At 37.1% G+C, this 8,900-nt stretch overlaps 1 pseudogene across 1 annotated transcript; it reads right to left on the reverse strand.

Moving 5' to 3' along the window:
- Nucleotides 1–454: 454 nt before the first annotated feature.
- LOC140690340 (olfactory receptor 2T27-like) lies at nucleotides 455–1,536 on the reverse strand (annotated as a pseudogene). The gene has a single exon (XR_012065579.1). The product of XR_012065579.1 is annotated as an olfactory receptor 2T27-like (transcript).
- Nucleotides 1,537–8,900: the final 7,364 nt, after the last annotated feature.

Raw genomic sequence — 8,900 nt, forward strand, 5'->3', positions numbered from 1 at the left:
TAACATTACAAAAGGTACCAGTTAATATTAATTTTAGACTTTGGAATTCATCTAACCCTGGTTCATAAAGTAATTTTCATTTATTGCATTTCAAATAATCCTGCTGCTTTTAATACTAAGCCAACTCAAGGAAGCTGAGTTCATTTTGAGATCCAGATGTGGAGTCTTATTTTAGTTATAGAAAATGTCTAATAACTTCAGAGATTTCAGTCTAAATTTAATTAAAAGTACAAAATAATTTTATTAATATTTTCCTAACTTAATGATGCCCCAATGAAAAGTAAAGGGACCTCCATTGGCGGTCTAGGCAGAAAATCACATATTTACACAGACCTGCAATCTTCTTGGCTTTCTGAAAATACACACCACCATTCTGGTATTTAAATTTTGACCCGTAGCTTTGCCCGTGGTCACAAGCATGTTCTTTTCACAGCTGGGAAGTCCCGCTCGTCTACTAAGACACCCCACATCTCCCCATCAGCTTCATAAGAGCGGCCACCACCTCCTTGTTCCTCAGGCTGTAGATGAGGGGGTTCAGCAAGGGGGTGAGGATGTTGCTGAAAACCGAGAGAGCCTGGTCCTGCTCTGGACTATGGGAGGAAGTGAAAGTCATGTAGATGAATATGTTGGGGCCAAAGAAGAGACTCACCGCAGTCAGGTGGGAAGAGCAGGTGGCCAGGGCTTTTTTCCTGCCCTTCCCAGAGTTCATACGGAGGACAGCGAGGAAGATGAGCGTGTAGGAGGCTGTGACGAGGCTGAAAGGCACGACAAGCAGGACAATGCTTGTAACCACCACCACTAACTGATACGCGGAAGTGTCTTCGCAGGAAAGCTTAATGAGGACCGGGACCTCACAGAAGAAGTGGTGGATCTCCCTTGACCCACAGATGGGAAAATGCATAGGGTAGACCGTATGGATAAACGAACCTACAGAGCCTCCAATCCAACATGCAGCAACCATGTGCAGACAGACCCTGGGGCTCATGATGGTGGGATAACGCAGTGGGTTGCAGACAGCCACGTAGCGGTCATAAGCCATGAGAGTTAAGATGAGACATTCTGACATACCCAACATCAGGAAGAAGAAACTCTGGGTTCCACAGCCAACCCATGATATGGTCTTTCTCCCAGTGAAAAAGTTAGAGGCCATCTTGGGGACGATGGTAGACGTTAATGTCAAGTCAATGAGGGAGAGTTGACTGAGGAGAATGTACATGGGCGTGTGGAGCCGAGAGTCTCCCCAAATCAAGACAATCAGAAGTACGTTTCCCACAAAAGCAAGGATGTAGATGAAGATGATCATGGAGATGAGGACAATAGCATGCCGATACTCAGGTAAGAGTCCCACAAGGATGAAATCAGTTGCTGATGACTCATTCCTACCCACCACGCCTCTAAAAGAAATGTGACAGGGCTGGGAGACAAATCAAATGGATTAGAGCCGTTAACATTCAGCACAGGTCTCATATCCACATGTGGATCTAAAGTTTTACCTTTTTCTCCAAGTTTGGACTCTAATATTTGCCATCCACTCATTAGAGGTATTTTATACGTATTGTTAAGCAATTACCTAAATGTTTCTTAAATGTAGAGTATTGAAAAGAATGATCAACTTTAGTGCCTCCTAGACCCTGTTGAGTTTATCTTTCTTTCCCTTTCTTCTTTCCTTCCTTCCCTCCTTCTTTGCTTCTTCCTTTCCATCCTTCCTTCGTTCCTTCCTTTCTTTCTTCCTTCCTTCTTCTCTCTCTTTGTTTTTAGTTAGAGAATCTTATAATAATGATGGGTCTACTTTCTACAAATATGAACCTCAAAATGTACATATTACTTCTGATAGCCAAGGACTCTAATTATTAACACTTGTATATTTGGGCAAAAGAAGAAAGAAATATCCAAATAATTCACTCAATTTAGTTTTTAAAATTACAAGTCAATTATTTAGCAAAATTTTAATGAAATATCCTACTGATTTACCTTTTGGCCAAGTGCCATGATGTCATAAGTACAGTAATAAGAAATTGCCAGACTTACATAATTGCCCTGCCTGGAAGCCACAGATACCCCCCTACTGTTGACCGAAGAAAACTCACAGTTTTAGTCTAGAATTTTAGATCTTCCATGACTTGGACTCAAGTCAAATGTGTAATCTCATCATCTCTCCACGTGACTTGCGTATTCACACATTTGCACTTTTGCTTTTATTTCTGCTCAGGGTTATCCCTCTCTCCTGCACTGGTGGAGCCTTTTTAAAGATGTCTTAAGGCTTATTCAAGTACAACCTCCGAAAATGGAAGAATAAGAGAGTTTTCTATCTACTCTCCTACATTCCTAATCACATCACACATAAAATTATTTATCACTGTAGCTGAGAGACAGTGTGGCTTGGAGTCGAGGAGGATTTATCAGAAGCTAGGCTACCTGAATTCAAAGTCTACCTGCATCATTTACTATCTCCGACTCCCTCTCCTCATCTTAAAATAAGGAAGTTAATCAAATGACCCCAAGGGGGCAGTCATGAGGCTCAGATGAGTTACTACTCTATACGTTTATTATAGGTTTCCATGTGTCCATGTTTCTCCTCAAATAACTCTTCAGATTTTAAGTGCTAGGGTCATGTTTTACATATTTATATCTCAATAAAGTCAGCAGAATAGCTTTGGCAGAGTATGTAGCCAGTGAATATTAACCAGGAGGCTGAGCAAACTCTGTGGAGTTCAACAGTCCACATTTTGAAGCAGAATATATGACAGATAACATCACTGGACTTGCATTGCTGATGAAAGCTAAAGTTGTTTCCCTCCATGCCCTGTTATTGAAAAGGGGAGACCCTTCTCCGGAATAAGACAATTGCTGTACACGTGGAAGTTTCCATACTCATTGGTATGAAATAACACAGACTTCAAAACACCTGCAAACCCTGTTCTCTGTTACTGGAGAAGGAATTTCATTATGTAAAACAATGCCATCCTCTGGTTTAAGGTGATGGTTTATTTCTGAATACGTATATTCAGATTCTTTTTTTTAACAAAAGTATCAGTTAAGAAAAACTATGATTGTTCCTTTAGACGCAAGTCTGCTACAATATAAAATATGAAGCTAATTATTAATCTTGTTCTGTTTCTAATGAGCAGGAAGTGTGGATCTTGCTAAACTTATATTCATATTACTTGAGGGAAACTGACAAATCAGTTCTTGAATAACGTTTGCCATTCATTTATTTTTCATTCTACACTCACTGAATGCTCATTCTACTCGGTGCTAAAGAGAAGACAACAAGTGAGTTAGAACATGGTCTATATCTTCACTGAACTGAGTTTAGATATGAAATCATTTATATCAACTAATCACAAAAGAGTGAAATAAATGCTAAAGCTAAGGCTCCTATCAGGTGATATGTCAACACAGAAGAGAGAGCTCATGTCTGAGTAAGATACGAGCGGACAATTAGGTAAGATTTAATTTGAGCTGTGTCTACCTTAGGACACAGCAACTCAAGTAAATTCAAAGATTGAGGCAACAAAGAGTTTGTTGTGGTTAAGAACATTGATTGATTGCTGGTGAAAGTCACATTGCATAAGTGATGAGAAACATCGGAATTTATATGCAAATTTTAATTCAACTATTTTGAACTATATTACAACTCTGAAAGTGCAGTTTTCACATTCCTGAATAACCTCACGGAATTCTTACCTGGATATTTGTAGCCTGCCACATAGCTTGCCTGCCATCTGCTTCACTGAGCTGAGAAATCCAATTGTCTATTGGTATTTTAAGTCTAACTCATCTGTCTGCAAAAAATACTTGATTTCTTTTGCTAGAATAAGGATAATCAAAGGACGTTCACCATAAGGTGTGTGTGAGGCATGGCACACTCAAAACATTCTAAGTGCCCCAAATCATCCACTATAATTATAATCACCAGTATCATCATTGCCACCCTGTTCCACAATTTGTTCTAGGTCTGTTTTCCGACCTTCAATTACACAAGCCATAATATTTATGACTATGAGTGTTTAACTTAGAGAATGCAACTGGCAAAGAGTTTAAAAATGCAGATGACAAAATAAAGCATGCAATGTTTAAAATTTTTCAAGCTAAACATTAAAGAAGAAGCATCCACAAATGTCTAATATATTTTCCTTAACATTTTCACTTAATTTTTGTAAATACTTATTAAGTAATAATCAACTGCTTGAAAACAAAGTATTTGCTGGGATTTAGGAGGTAAAAACCTTGGATCAAGCACAGACAACAGACCATATCCTCTGAATAGAAAAATCATCTGTCACTTAATAAAGATTTCTGAATTATTTACCAAATTGTTCCCACAAAAATACACCTGTTTTTTCTAGTCAATTTAATGCAATGGAATACGTATTTACTGAGTCAATTCTAAACATATTCCCTTGATTTCTTTAATATAGAAGATAAATCTACCAAAAAAGAGAAATGCAATTTTATATTAACTTATAAAATTTTATTTGTTGACTTCTGCAAAATTTTTCCAAATTGTGACCATTACGTCATTTAGGAACAGAATGTGCCCTTATTGTTAGCATAATTCGAGGTTGTGTCTATGGGGTACATACAAGGCAGACAGAAATGACATCAGAACTCAGTCACCAAATAGCTCTTCTAAAACAACAGGATACAGTCAAGAAATTAACAAGAGCTTAACTTGATTACTGACTTTAGGCACATTCTTGGGTATAACAGTTTTGAGTCTGAAAGTATAGTAATTCTTATTCTCAAACGTTTTACTTAACATCATAAGTAGCACCTGATCCATATTATTCTGGGTTTCATCAGGCAACAGTATTTATGACCTGTTATTTAACTGATATGATTCTTGCCGATAGTCAAACAGAAATGTAATTCTATGTAGCTTTCCCCTAGACCTGGATCCTGGGAAACTTACAGAATATACGTCTAAGACTGTCAGATTTTTATTTTCCTTTAACAATAACCAAAGTCTGACATTTGTGAGACTTAACAATAAGTATCAGGTTTCTCTATAAAATTTCCATCACCAGGCAAAATTCAAGAAACTTCGGTTTTCTTTGGTTTGTTTGTTTGTTTTTTCCAGTTTGGTATCTACCTTATATTCTGTTTATCTCTGGTCACCTCTGCCTCTTGGAATTGCTGGTAACTTCCAGACTTTCTGTGACCAGGCACACTGTCTCACCATGCAGCATTAGACCTTTTTTTCTGCACAGAAAAATAAAAGCAATTGGCTTGATGTTGATGGAGAATCAAACATTTTGGAAATGAGCCCAGTGACCATGATTCTATACTATGTATATTAAATACTGGTTGGTATATCCGCTAAGATCTAACTTGATAGGTTGCTCAGTAATTTTCCATCAAGGGTCTGGAGACCTTTGCAGTGAATGACTTAGGGGAACACAGTCCCCAGACCTTAATTAACTTTGATCTCCAACTGTAATTACGAACCTTAAAAATTAACTGGTAAAAATTAAAATTGTATGAAAAAATATTCCTCATCATAGAAAATATTCAGATGTTTTCAAGTGTTTTCAGATGAAACACCACGGAGTAAATGACCAAGTGCCATCAAGGACGTGAGATCTGCCCTATACTAAACTTCAAAAGTAAAAGGAGAGTTTAATATGCAATATCTTCACATTTAATTCACCTTTCCCAAAAAACTTCCCCCAATTTGTGCATGATTCTTTTTTGAAAATATATCTTACAAAAATGTTCTTTTTGTAGCAGCTTGATCATTATATAACTTCATTTTAACATACTGACACAATAGAAATAAAATTAACTTTGCAGTCAGAAAGGCCTAAATTAAAAGGTCATCTTGCCAACATTTTAACTATAAGTTTTATTCAAGTAACTTAAATCTCTGAGTTTTTGTTATACTGTCTGTCAATGTAGGAATAATAATATTTGTCTTACTAGATTGTGGGGGTTTTTTTTTAACATTTTTTATTGACTTATAATCATTTTACAATGTTGTGTCAAATTCCAGTGTAGAGCACAATTTTTCAATTATACATGCACATATATATATTCATTGTCACATTTTTTTCTCTGTGAGCTACCATAAGATCTAGATTGTGTTTTATATAACGTATTTGGATAAAAAAAATAGAATCCTTTGTAATGTTCCTCAGCAAGTCAATGTGATGTATTCTCTTGGTTACTCATTACTTGGTTTGAGGATGTTTCCTTTTGTATACCGTTAGACTAACACTCAGCATCTGAAGAAAGTCTCCTTTCTCTAAAGCAGTACTATTGACCATGAGCGAATATTTGCCCATAAACACCCAAATACATTTGCAAAATAATTAGCATTAACACACAGTTGTTTTTTTTTGAAGTCAGTTCAATTCTTTAAAAAAACAACAGAGAATTATCAAAGAAAATTTAAAAATCAGGCAAATATAGTTCAGAAAAAAGTTGGAAAAACTAAGTACGTTAGTAAAAAACCTTTGTTCTAAATATTTTCAGCTCCTCCTTTGCACACGTAACTCTCAAAAGAGTTGGAAATAAAAGCATAATATTTTGTTTTGTTAATAAAATGCAATAAGAAGGCAATATGTAGTATTTTGGCAATGTCAACTATTTGTATATAAATTAATAAGTGTTTAATTTGTACAAGCTGTGGGAACAAACATACTGTACACTACTAATTGAATTTTTGAGCAAAATCTGTGTCTTGTTATATTACATTATTTACTTATATATGTGCTTACACTCCCCTGTTATAATGCACCTTTTTAAGGACAAAGACACCACCAATTTATCTTTATATCGTCTACATTTGGAGTCAACAAACTACCAAAAAATCTGGCTTGCTTTCTTCTATTTGTGGGGCCTACGAGCTAAGAAAATTATGTAACATTCAAATTTCAGTGTCCACGAGTAACATTTATTAGAATACAGTCACATTAATTTATGTATTAGGTACAGCTGCTTCTTTACCTGCAGAGTTGGTTAGTTGTAACATAGACTCTGAGGTCCACACGAAGCCTCAGATATTAAAAATCTGGCCCTTTAAAAAAAGTTTGCCAATTTCTAGTCTTTGTTATCTTGCACTTTATATGTTATAATTAACTGTTCTGTGAATCTGAAAGGTGATGCAACATTATATTTCACTTTATTCTCCCTTTCAAGGATAAAAGAATAAGGAGGCTGGTGATATTCCCTGACATGCTGCATTCCAAATGTGAGACCTTTGATGCGAGAAATAACCACAGTCTTAAGTATTGGTATGTGGCCGTTAATCTTGCAGATGTGTTCTTTTTAACCCTCACCAGTAAAGAGGATCAAAAACTACTCAGTTGTTATGTGGGACGTATACAGTAGTCCATACTCACAGTCTTGCTGTAGGGCAGTGTTACAACCCACCAGATCAAATGTTGCCAGAGGTGAGAGATGAATAAAAACGGGTAACAGCCAGACTATATATTCAAACAGAACTCCTTCAGAAACCAGCCCAGGAAGCCAACCTACACTCCATAGTAACCAGTCCCAGAAATCAAGTGATAGCCCAACAGCAATTGGCCCAAGCAGTCAAGACTTGATTAATAGTTATCACTCTCCTCAGTTTTTGCCCTCATTTCCAGCCTCAGGCCGACTGGAAGAAGCCAAATCTCACCTCCGAATTAATCCCCTAGGACACCCTGTTTTTAGTTAGCCTGTTTACAGTGTCCTCAAGTCAACACTCTCCGTTACAGCATGCCTGACATTTTGCTTTTTTCGTTTTTGCACCATACAGCTTTCCCAGTCCTCTGCCTGCCTTTGATTCTCTGCCAAATACAAGTGACAGTGGCTGATTCCCTTGCTGTAAAAGACCTGAATAAATATTCTTTGCTTTCTCTCATTTGTGGTATCTTCATTTATTTCCACAGAGGTCAATAGAAATGTTGTGTAAGGACCCTTAGACAAGGACAGGAGGGGAGTCACAATTCAGAACCCTAGGATTTTAAAGAGGTCCATGTCTCCTACAGCAGAGAATGTCTTATTGTTTGAAACACAACCTACCATCAGAAACTGAACACTTGTCCATGGGACAACAAGTGACTTTGCAACAGGAATTGCCCATTCTGAGCTGCTATTTTCAGGTGGATCGAATCATGAGGTCAACCAGGTGCAGCAGCAACCTAACATATGATGGAAATAAGATTCAGAAATTGACTTAATCATATTCTGAGATTATAAGTAATATCCATGAGCAGTAGCCTAGTCCATCTTCAAAGAAATCTACTTTTGTTGAAACAATGCCTCTTCCAAAGCTCAGACATACCCCTTCATATAAGATCAAAGTATGGAAGAAGCAAAAATGAGAACCTAGTTCACTGATGCATTGGCTCATTACATTGGTTTAATAAAAAAAGGGGCTTTCACTACACTATGACCCCATTCTTAGTGTGAGAAAAATCTTTCCTCAGGGCAGAGGTTTATTAACTCCATATGGAGGGAGAAATGGACTGAGTTAAGGACATACATAAACTCACAAGCAGTAGTTAGTGGTTTGGCTAGTTGTTTAGTGGCTTGGAGAAGCATAATTGGGTAATCAGGAGCAAGCAAACCCATGCAAGGGGCATGAAGCATGAATGGACCCATTAAGATTGGAATAAAGAGGGCACAGCTTTATATCTCATATCAGTGTCACCATAGGTCACCCATCATCGAATGGACACTGATCAAAAAGGTGGACAGAATGACTGATCCAGTAGAGAACCTGCTTCCAGAAGGATAGAACATCCAAAATGCACATTCCATAAGCAATCAAATAACAAATGGCCCAGTTCAATTCTCATAATTGATATAAGAACTCTGCTCCAAATCAGAATTATCTTTGGTGTATTATAATGGGTAGACTCCTTCTTTGGGGAAAAGATGATAATGTGATAGCTGGTGATAAATGA

The sequence above is a fragment of the Vicugna pacos genome, chromosome 3 (genome assembly GCF_048564905.1).
Source record: "Vicugna pacos chromosome 3, VicPac4, whole genome shotgun sequence".
Lineage (NCBI taxonomy): Eukaryota > Metazoa > Chordata > Mammalia > Artiodactyla > Camelidae > Vicugna > Vicugna pacos.